Source organism: Thermobia domestica, chromosome 6, assembly GCF_964235325.1.
Source record: "Thermobia domestica chromosome 6, izTheDome1.hap1.1, whole genome shotgun sequence".
NCBI lineage: Eukaryota > Metazoa > Arthropoda > Insecta > Zygentoma > Lepismatidae > Thermobia > Thermobia domestica.
In genome coordinates this window covers 141,237,352-141,249,404 of record NC_137459.1, presented here as the reverse complement: position 1 = coordinate 141,249,404, position 12,053 = coordinate 141,237,352, and positions in this window count along the sequence as shown.

The following is a 12,053-nucleotide window of genomic DNA, read 5'->3' as shown; positions in this document are numbered from 1 at the left end:
CATCTTAAATTGTAAACCCACATACCACACTGCCTAGATGCTGAGAAAAGGTGCAAATTTTCAAGAATAAAACAAGATAAAATCAAACTTTGATGTGTTACTTCCCATTGGTAGTGCTTTGGGAGGTCAACATAAAGTAACAGAATATGAATATACATTGTAGCTGAGCATCGTGTTTTAGAAATTAGGCTTTATTTGCGTTTTGAAAATATAAAACGTCATAAATCTTATAACGAAAAAAGAAATCTGAAAAATTTGATTTTTTTTCAACTCATTTATATTTCAGCTTACATTTTTTTTTTAAATTATTTTTGAAGGTGGTCTGCAAATTTTAACGTCAAGTTGTTTCCAATACAATGTCAGATATCTCAGAGTTTTTGCTTTCAAAATAACGATTAAAAATACTTTTTTTATATTTGAAGTACGTCATTTTTTTCTCTCTAGTACACCTCGTATAGTGTACTGTACAAAGACGAAAAATAAAGATTCCAATACTGGCCGAATTTTTATTGTAGCATTTATTTGCAATGAGAATTTTCTGTTTAGTTTTGCTCTGTGACTGTATCTAAGTAAATATGAATATATTTTCAATACGAGTCCTTAATAAGAGAAAGAAAGAATAAATATCTACATTGGAGAGCTCGATAAAATCACATAAAGAACACTAAATCCCAGAAAAATACATTCATCGGAAAATCAAAGATAGCAACCAGGGCCTACACTGAGAAAAAAAAATGTAGGTGGCATACTTAAAAACGTAGGTTACATTCGTAATTCCTGTAGTTTCTGGACTTAACGTACAACCGTATATAACATCCTGCAGCAAACGTATAGCTGAAAAAGTATGTATTATACACACTGTCTGCATAAGTACAATGACGTCATTCGTGTGACGTCATCTGCAGTAACAAATATATACGGAGGTGATATCTAGCTTTGTGACGTCAGGATCGTATGTAGCATGTGGGTTAATAATGACGACACACACTGACTATCAGGACGGAGCATAATTTCAAGAAGTATGCAATATACGTTCTTTACGTATGTTTCTTTCGTTCAACCCCAAGACAGCATCTATATTGTACTTGTGCCCCGTACGTACGACTAGATACAGTATACGTATTGTACGTATGTATTATAAAGATTTTCCTTATGTCGCACACAGCTTGTCCAGATACAGCATACAGAATATCCATATGCACCATACAGAGTGCACATATGTAGCTTACAGACTGTATGCATGCAGCATATAGATTATACGTATGTCGCGTACAGGTTGGCCATATGTAATGTATGGATTGGATGTATATAGCTAATAGGTTGTCCATATGAAATATACGGATTTTACCTGTATCGCATACGTATTGCCTTCTTGTAATATATGGATTGGACATATTTAGGATCTAGATTGTACGTATAGTGCACCATTATTAAAGTGCTGCAACATACTGCAAAATGCATGATACCTTCTTACTGTAATGTTGTCAAATATTGTTTTACTCTGTATGAAAACTAAATAGCTTAAAATATGTTTGATCTCCTTTGTGCCAATAATAATAAAATTAACAATCTTAGTTTGGAGCAGTGAAAGTGTCCAAAGAAATGTATTTACATGCAGGGTGTCCTATAAGTTTGGATTTCCTGCTAATTCGTTGGGAAGCTACTGCAAAGCCAAGTGTTGAAAAGTGACACAAGCGTTAATTTTAAAATTATGGGCACAAAGGAGGTTAACCATATGTTAAACTATTTTCGTTTTCATACAGAGTAAATCAATATGTGATATATTACTGTAAGAATTTATCATATGCTTTGTTGTTAGTTAGTTCCAGCACTTTAATAATAATGCAAAATGCACAGCCACATACAATCCTATATTCAAACTCAAACAACTTCTCTGTACATTTTAATTAACAGGTATGTTTTTTTTTTTTTTTTTTTAATGTCGCAACAATTAAAAGTATGGTGTCAGCTGAAAACGTGTTCGCTCACAAGATGATTTCTACTCAGTACTCGCCATAAAAATGCAACACCAAGAAGGAGGCTGGGTAGCTGCGCCAAAGTTCCCAGGCCGATACCTAATAGTAAGTGCAGAATACTCTTAAACGTCCGCCGTATTCGCTGTGCGACAACGTGGTGACAGCGGAGGCGTTGTGCAGCCATCGACTAAACATATTTATCCTTCCCTGCTCTAGACATTCTGCAAATTTGGATTTTCGTGGGTGCATCCTTCTTAGTGCAACACTTTAAGCAACGAGCGGATTAACAGTCTCATACATTGCTTAAAGAAAGAGCAATGATTCTCAGAATTACTCGGAAAATATTATATATATATATACAATAATTTAAAACTGTTATTTCAAACTTTGCAATTCAGAGCACGAAAAGAACTATAGCTAAAGGAACACTGATTTTAGCCAGATAGTAACTAGTAAACTCAATCACACTCAGTACCGTTAGTTCATGTTGTTATCCGTAAGTCAGAGATCATGGTATCTCATTTCGTGTAGACTTTTGCATTTGTTTAATGCTAAAAATGTATTTTATCGCTTCTTGAACCCAGTACCATATATATATACCGACAGGACGTACCTTAGTCACAAGGTGACATGAGTGAAACACTAAACTATTCGATTGACACCTGCGGCCTTGTCAACACTAGAGAAAGTTACAAAGTGATTAAGTAAATACGGAACATAGTTCATACAAAGTATAGCGATGTATGAAGTCTCCGTTTCATACGACTTGGATAAAGGATACATCTGAAATTGCAACAAAAAATATATGATTTCTCTGGATAATTTGGATTAGTCCAGAATTCGAACACATATACGTTGGTAAGTCGAACTTTTTTTTTTTTTACTTCTTTCTTCGGATTCCCAATAAAGTTGACTACTGAAAAGCTGAGTTACAGATTCTGTATTAAAACAACACCTTTGCTAGACATGTTCAGTATACACATTGTCTTACATACAGAACAATACATTAGTTATTAATGCATGTCTGAAATAATAGTGCTTCGTATAGAATTTTACTTCATTCAAACGTAATAGCACGAAGATAAAAAAATATTGCGAAAGATAATGTTCTTATTACAGAGAAAAAGAGTTGAAATGACTTAACAGTAACAAACATTTTCTTTAAACAGAGACAATATTTTATTCTAATTTATGGAAGAAAGAAATAATTTGTAGTACAGTATCTTTATTAGGGTTATATGTTCGTACAAAAGAATGTAAGTACAATTGGGTCTGTCTTCAGAAAGGACGTACTTTTAGCCACAACCTACACTGCTTCTTTTCACTGTCTTTCAAGCAGAATCCTGGTTTGATGCACGAAATACCTGAAACAAAAATCAGAAAACATTTAAAATGTTACATTCGGTGTGCTCAACTTGGTTGTACTTAACAATACAAAGTATCTTATCATTTTTGAGATTAAATGGACAAAATCTGTTCGGTCAGGTATGGACTTTTAGGTTGCACATAGAAAAATTACGAAGTGTTTATTGATGCTGAATAACAACTCAAAATGTATTACTATTCAAAAGTAAGTGGGTACCCCAATGGTGTTCGGGGTACCATGGGGTATCTAATGTCTGTATTTTTTTTAGATATATGGAAATGTATGTCTCTAAAATGTAAGGAACTGACATCTGTTTACCGAAAACCTCAACTCGGTAAGCCTTATGGATATTGAGATATGGGAAAATAAAGAGCGACACCATAGAAGTGTGGGGTTTGAGTACTAGATGGTGCAGTTTCGGAAATGTAATTACGAGGGCTTACAACAACCTCAAAAGTAATTTCAATTAAATACACTACACACACGCCCTGATGGGGCTTTTCGGGTACCATGATATTCGCAGAACTCTCATTTCTAAATATTCTAAAATATGTCTTAATAACGTTTTAAAGAACGTTAGAGGTGTGTGTTTGCCGAAACTGCAAGTCGGTACGCCTAACAGTTACCGAAATATGGTGAAATAAAAAGCGACACCATAGGTACGTGGAGCTTGCATATTAGACAGTACAATTTAGAAAATTAATTAAAATATGACTATCAAGATATTGTCAAATAAAGGGAGGATCCATACAGTTATGGGATTTTCGTGTTAGGTGGTAAAGTTTCCGAAACCGGTCATGGAAAGTTAATAAGCATCAGTAGCAATTTCATCTTAAAGTAATTAGGTACTTCCATGGAGTTTAAGAACATCATGGGGTCTACCAAGGTTAAATTTTAAAAGCTTTGGAAAATATATTTTGACATTTGTAAAGAGTATTAGAAATATGTATTTACCTAAAATTTCCAGCTAGTACATCTAGCAGCTAGAGAGACACCATACAATAAAAGCGTATTAGATCTTGAAATTTCAGAAAACAATTATTGATCCTAACAAACGTTAAATAAGATGGTACTTCTATGGGTTAAGTGACTACCTCAGACTTGTCAGTACAATTTCGATCGAAAGATTAATTCAGCTCTAAATTTTCTTTGGACAATTCCAAGCGTTCATCGGGCTCTGAAATAAGTGAACATTTTTTGTCAATATCTAATATAGCAAGCGAGATATAAGAAATTATTTTATGACGTCGTAAAAATAGAGACCCACATGGATTTGTACTTTTGAGTCTTTGCTGTAAGAAGAAATTTCAGAAAACAACGGTATATACCTTAATAGAAAATTAAATGGGCGGGAGCACGGTGGCTTAGTGGTAGAGTGCTTACCTCTGGTGTATTGGGTTCGTGGTTCGATCCGCGGCCGTCAGTTTGTAGTGGACATCGTATTCGTGGGTTTTCTAGGGGTACTACCTCTCCTCCCACCTTTGCATTCCATCAATTTTGTCAACAACATTCACTTGCTTTAATCGTAATCTCCCTGAGACTAAAATGCATAATCGTGGGTCGCTACTCTGAAATATTTCCTTTTATTTAATTTTAAAATGAAATAGGGAGTTAAGTATGATCGTATCTCTATGGGATAAGTGAAAACTCCAATAGTTTCTGCAAAAGAAGACTAGTTAAAAACCCTACCACTAAGCTACTGTATCCCCGTCCATTGAATTGTCTATTAAGGTATATACAGTAGTTTCCTGAATTTTTTTCTTATGGGAAAGACCCAAAAGTACAAATCCATAAAGATCTATTTTTACGTCATAAAATATATAATTCCTTATATCTTCTCGACTATCTTAGATATTGACAGCGACTTTTCATTCTTTTGCATAGCTCGATGAACCCTTGGAATTGCCTGAAGAAAACCTAGGACTGAACTAAATTTTCGATCGAAATTGTACTAAGGTACTCATTTAACCCATAGAAGTACCCATCTGATTTAATTTTGTTGCGATCAATAATTGTTTCCGAAATTTCAAGATCTCATACGCTTTTATTTCAGTGTTTCTCCAGATGTTAGATGTACTAGCTGGAAGTTTTGGGTAAACACATATTTCAAATATTGTTTACAAATGTCAGATTATATTTTCAAAAGCTTTTAAAATTTAATTTTGGTAGACTCCATGATGTTCTAACACCCCCTGAAGATATCTAATTACTTTAAGATGAAATTGCTACTGGTGTTTATTAACTTTCTATGACCGATTTCGGAAATTTTAGCATCTAACACTAAAACCCCTTAACTGTGTTGGTCCTCCCTTTATTTGACAACATCTTGATAGCCGTTAGTCATATTTTAATTCAATTTCCGAATTCTAGCGTCAAGTATGCAAGTCCCACATACCTATAGTATCGCTCTTTATTTTCCCATATCTCGGTATCCATAAGGCTTACCGAGTTGCAGTTTTCAGTTAAAAAAAAAATCAGTTGTTTACATTTTAGAGACATGTATTTCCAAATATCTAAAATGCAGAAATTAGGTACCGCATTGGAACCCCATTGGAGTACTCACTTACTTTTGCATAGCAGGGTAAAAACGCCAATGGTTCTCACTTTAAGGTTGAAAACATACTATTTTGTCTCTTCTCTGAGCATCGTGAATCTGTCGGAGCTGTACCATAGTTGGAAGGACTCACTGATCCTTCCTATAATGACCATATAGTCAGAATTCAAAAAGGAGTAGCCGTTGAAGGAAAAACAATATTTTAAAATCCTTGCACCAGTAGTCGTCACCTTAAAATCAAAATGTTCCAGTAGTAGTCAGGATTTTCTACCAGTATTCGTCACTCAAATAACTTGATATAATTTATTCAAAAACGCACTGTGTATCAGTTTATTGTTAAGAATACAATATAAAGTAGTAAGCTTAATAACTTTGCATCACTTTTAGCACTCAAGAAAGAAAATATAAACGTTTTTACATACTTTTTAAAGCAATTTCAGAAAGAAAAATGTTAACTGAATTCAAAAGTTAACTGTATATCACTTTCACGTTAAGAGTACAATATTAAATACTATGTTTAATAACTATACATCACTTTAAACACTCAAGAATGAAAATAAACGTTTGTATATTCATTTTAAAAACAATCTGAGAAATAAAATAAGTTAACTGAATTCAAAATTTAATTATACATCACCTTAAGCTTAAGAATACACTATAAAATACTGAGATTAATAAAAAATGAAATCTTTAACGTCCCACGGTTATGCTGGTTAGGCTAAAGGAGACGGTGATAATGAGAAATGACTGAAATGGTGGAATAAAGAAAGTGGCAGGAAATGGGAGAACCCCGAGAAAACCCACGAGCACGGTGTTTGTCCACCACAAAGTCCACACGGCGCAGCTGGGATCGAACCAGGAACCCCCTGCACCGGAGGTGAACGCTCTACCACTGAGCCACCGAAGAGTAGACGACTGAAGGCGCAAGTAGCATACAAATTTATGATGCTGAAGGCGTTATTTTTCACAGCTATGGAGGAAAGAGATAGAAACAAAAAAAAATAACAGGAAATCTTTGTTTTACGTCCTACGAATATGCTATGTAGGTTGACGGTCAGAATTGAGTAATGAAAATTGATGATCTTGGAATACGATTTGGCCGAATAACGAGGGAGAAAATAATCATTGATTAAATATTAAATTGAAAAGAATTAAGAACCTGACGCTTAAATACTTATCTATCCGGCACCCATCTTGATCCCCATAAAATATCATGAAGTGCTTGATTGATTCTAAACCCAATAATAGTAATAGTAATTTAACAAGAAACACAGAATATATAATTTACGCACCTTGAAATGTAGAAATTAATGGTTGTAATCCCCAGCTTTCCAATAGACCTTTGATTTCTTCAAATGAAGATTCGGATATCTTGTTTCTTCTCAAGCAATAATGGGTTACAATAATCAGTTGCAGTCCAAACCCAAATCACTAAGTGAAGCATGAATATAAAAGAATTCATTAGTTAGATGCATACAAAATCCTACGCATGTAAATCCGAATCTACTTATATTAAATTGTAAATTTAAACAAACTAAATTATACTACAGTTATAGTGACATAAAACATACATTAAATAAGGTATACAGGGTGTCTCAAAAGTCCCCTGACATAGGGTAACTCTGTTATTATCAGAGTTACAACAAAATGTAGGAGAGGAAAGCATCTCCAAATATGATGTTTTCAATCTAAAGTGAAGGAATTTTTAAAATCGGATGACTCGTTTGCGCTGTACACTCTTTATGAGCCTAATGTGAAATGAAAATGCAACGTTGTCATTTACCTGGACCTACAACATAAGTGAATGAAGTTACTTTCTTCTGCGCTAACATTTTGATGGCCAGCCCCCGTTTCAAACAGGAACTTCATTCACTTATGTTGTGGGTCCAGGTAAATGACAACGTTGCATTTTCATTTAAATTTGGGTGCATAAAGAGTATACAGCACAAATATATCGTCCGATTTTTTTTGAAAAAAAAAAAGTGTTCACTTTAGATTGAAAACGTCATATTTCGATATGATTTTTCCTCTTACATTTTGCTGTAACTCTGATAATAACAGAGTTACCCTATGTCAGGGAACTTTTGAGACATACTGTATACATCATAAGAAGTTCCTTTCTAAATTCTACACGGATGTGGTTTCATTGAATGTGAGGTGGGTGATACACATTAGGCCTTTTGGGAGTACATCACACGGACGACCGTAATTTTGTGTTCAAAATTTTTATTATGAACTGGTAGGATATGTGGTACATATGGCCACGGGCTAGAATTTTCTCAGTATGTCAAAAATGCAATCAGATTTCATACAGCTTAATTTGGTGAAAAGCTATTGCCAATTGAACGTTACATTTACCTCTTTCTTGCAGATGTTAAACCATGCCGTTAGCACGTGAGGAATGGATCGAAATAATAAAACTGTGGGACTGGAGGAGTATATGTGCAGTGGTTGCCGATTGCAGAGTCATCCACAACGTGACTCTGTGTCACATGTTTCAGTGCTACAGTAATTAACTAAATATGAGAAGACGAGCACATTCGTGAACATACATCGTAACGGTTCAAACTCGCGGGCCCTTTTTCCTTCCCCATTTTGAACCGGTACATGAAAATGCCATTTTCTCTATGTTTGCCTGCGCCGATTTTGAAAATTCCTTCACTAATCGATTTCTCTCGACGAGTACTACAAGAATCAGTTAAAATCGCACGGGCCCTTTTTTCTTCCCCATTTTGAACCGGTACATGAAAATGCGTTTTTCTTCATGCTTGCCTGCGCCGATTTTGAAAATTTCTTCACTAGTCGATTTCTCTCGTTGAGTACTACAAGAATCAGTTAAAATTTCGCGGCCCTTTTTTCTTCCACATTTTGATCCGGTACATGAAAATGGGTTTTTCTTCATGCTTGCCTGCGCCGATTTTGAAAATTCCCTCACTAGTCGATTTCTCTCGTTGAGTACTACAAGAATCAGTTAAAATCTCGCGGGCCCTTTTTCCTTCCCCATTTTGAACAGGTACATGAAAATATGATTTTCTCCATATTTGCCTGCGCCGATTTTGAAAATTCTTTCAGTAATCGATTTCTGTCGTCGAGTACTACAAGAATCTGTTAAAATCTCGCGGGCCCTTTTTTCTTTCCCAACCCAATATTTTTATATATTTTGAATGTATTCAAGTATGGAACAAAAGTGTTTAATTAATTCCCTTAGTAGGCTTCTCAACTTAATATTTTTCAACTTAAATTTTATTTGTTTTGATTATTTATTTTCTTGTGACTCAATATTTAATTGCAATCGTTCATTGGGGAGAAGGGTGGCCATTCTCAAATATATAAATATAGTATTCTTAAAATTTATGTCTTCTCGTATTATTAGTTTCTTCCACTAGACCTGGAAATTGCAAAATTAATACCTGGAAAACCTGGAAAATTCAGGGAAATTGAGTTCCATATTTATGTATGAACCCTGCTATTTACAATTTTTTTCGAATAGGGAGAATTGTACAAAAGGGTGTTTTGGGAATGGTATAACAGTAGGTTTCTGGGGGTGTTGTTCGAAATGAAATAAAAGTTTTACGTCCCACTATTATGCTTGCTAGGCTACAGATGACTTGGTGTTGTTCGGTGGGGGTCAATGTTGCCAATTTTGGGAAAAGTCACTAAATCAGGGGAATTCGACCTCAACGATAGCGTAGGGTGACCATAAAATTTTCAGTTAAAAACGGGATAGGTTCTGGCTTTTAGATCTACCTTTGTTCTTACCAGTGCCTTGGGGCCGCGGTGGCTCAGTGGTAGAGCGTTCACCTCTGGTGCTTGGGGTTCCGGGTTCAAACCCTGCTCCCGCCAAGTGAACTTTGTGGTGTACAAACACCGTGTGCGTGGGTTTTCTCGGGGTTCTCCCGTTTCCTCCCACTTTCTTCATTCCACCATTTCATTCATCTCTCATCATCACCGTCTCCTTTAGCCTAATCGGCATAACCGTGGGACGTAAAACTCAAAAATTTCATTTCATTTCATTTATCAGTGCCTTGATATCAGAGTTCCCCCTCTCTCTCTCTTAGTTACTGAGCGGGTACTTATGAAAAAGGAAAAACACGTTGAAGTTTGTTCAACACACAACCAACTGCTAAATCTCTGCTGTCTTTCGAGCAGTACTACGAACTATAGAGTATGTTTAATATAGGGAATTTCAGTTCAATTTTTGCCTCTTTGTTGTTATTAATACTTTTAAAAGGAGTAAAGGTACTGGGTTTGTTATTTACTTCTTTCATTTACATAAAATGGGACGAATACTACTTTTTTCCATCTACTGACGGGAAGGCCGGGAAACGCCCCTAAAACGGGACTGTCCCGGTCAAAACGGGACGTATGGTCGCCCTACGAATAATTTTTCCGATTGGAGACTTTTATGGGTGATTTTTAAATGACGATTCAGCTACTTATACATTTAGCGACTTTTTGCTGCAAACAAAATTTTCATCTGTAGAGAAGCATTATTAGTTCAAAACAGTTTTTGAACTAATAATGCTTCTGTTTGTTCTTTTTTCTGTTTGTTTGTTTTAATCAGCGCAAGTGATGAAGAGTTTGGAAATACAGCGTACCCACTGGCCCACAATCCTGCATTGTTATGTTGCCCTTGTCCTCTAACGAAGAAGAACTACAAACTTGATGTCCTTTAGTTCGCAGTTTCCGTTGAGAGACACACGTAATACATCTTTACCGATAGCAAAAAGATTAGCTATAGATGCGTGAATAAAGGCGATGTGGATGTTTGTTATATTTGTTCTTTGGGGTCTTTTAATTATTCTGCAGTTTTTCTTTTACAAAAAATTGCTTAACGTAAGTACTGTAGTGTTAATTATTTCGGAACTATTTTGACTCCACAATATGAACAAAAGTACCCGAAACAATCTGAAATGATCCCTGAATTCAAGGATTGGTTGCGCCCTGTTTACAAAGATGTGAGTAGAACCAGCGGCGCAAATCTGTCTTCAACATTGGGGGGAAGGGTAAGACCGTTACCATACTTTTTATTTTGCGATGTCCAAAATAGTTATGAAGTTGAAAAACAATGTTGTGGAGTATCAGAGTTGTCTTCAGCATTGGGAAGCTGCAGATTTGAGGCTTATTCTGGGAGACGTCTATTTTATCTCACGTTCCTTTGTAGCAATTGGACAAAAATCATCAAATTTCTCCCAAAAAACACATTTCAAATCGGATTATTGGGGAAAACTCCCCCTCAGTTCCAAGATTGGAGGGGACATGTATCCGTCATCCCCCCCCCCGGGATTTGCGGCAGTGAGTAGAACATATTGTTTAGTTTACATCTACAACTTTAAAACAATGCTTATAGACAATGAATTTCTCGATTATTTTTTATAGCGACTTTTCACCCAAAATTCGAGTCGCCACCTCTCGTTTCGCAAACTTATTGTCAACATTTTGGCAACACTGGTTGCGGGGAGAGCTACAATGGAAATGAAAATGAAATGAAATCTTTGAGTTTTATGTCTCACGGTTATGCCGGTTAGGCTAAAGGAGACGGTGATGATGAGCAATGAATGAAATGGTGGAATGAAGAAAGTGGGAGGAAACGGGAAAATCCCGAGGAAACCCACGCACGCGGTGTTTGTTCACCACAAAGTTCATTTGGCGGGAGCTGGGATCGAACCCGGGACCCCAAGCACCAGAGGTGAACGCTCTACCATTGAGCCACCGCGGCCCTAAGAGATTGAGAGTCATAAACTTAGTCACTTTCAATTTTGTAATATATATATATACTGTATATATATATTACAGTATATATTACTGTATATATATATTACATCACTGACTGATAACTAAAATGCTTGGATTGTATATATAAAAGTCACCCCCTGCCCGTAAAAAGCTTCATTCGAACTCGGAATCGAACAATTGCATCTGTAAAGCAGTGCTGAGTTCATTTTAACGTTCCTTTCAGCAGCAAGGCTGTATGAGACATGGACTTACAGATTAACGTGAAATCCGAACCACATAAGCTCCGGCCGGGAATCGAACCCGGGTGTCCCACGCCAAAGGCGTGTACACTAACCACTTAGCCACGAGGGAACCCATCTGGGTAATAGTTAAGAACAGCTACTTCTCATCTCCCGTGCATGAGGATACATCTTATTGTTGC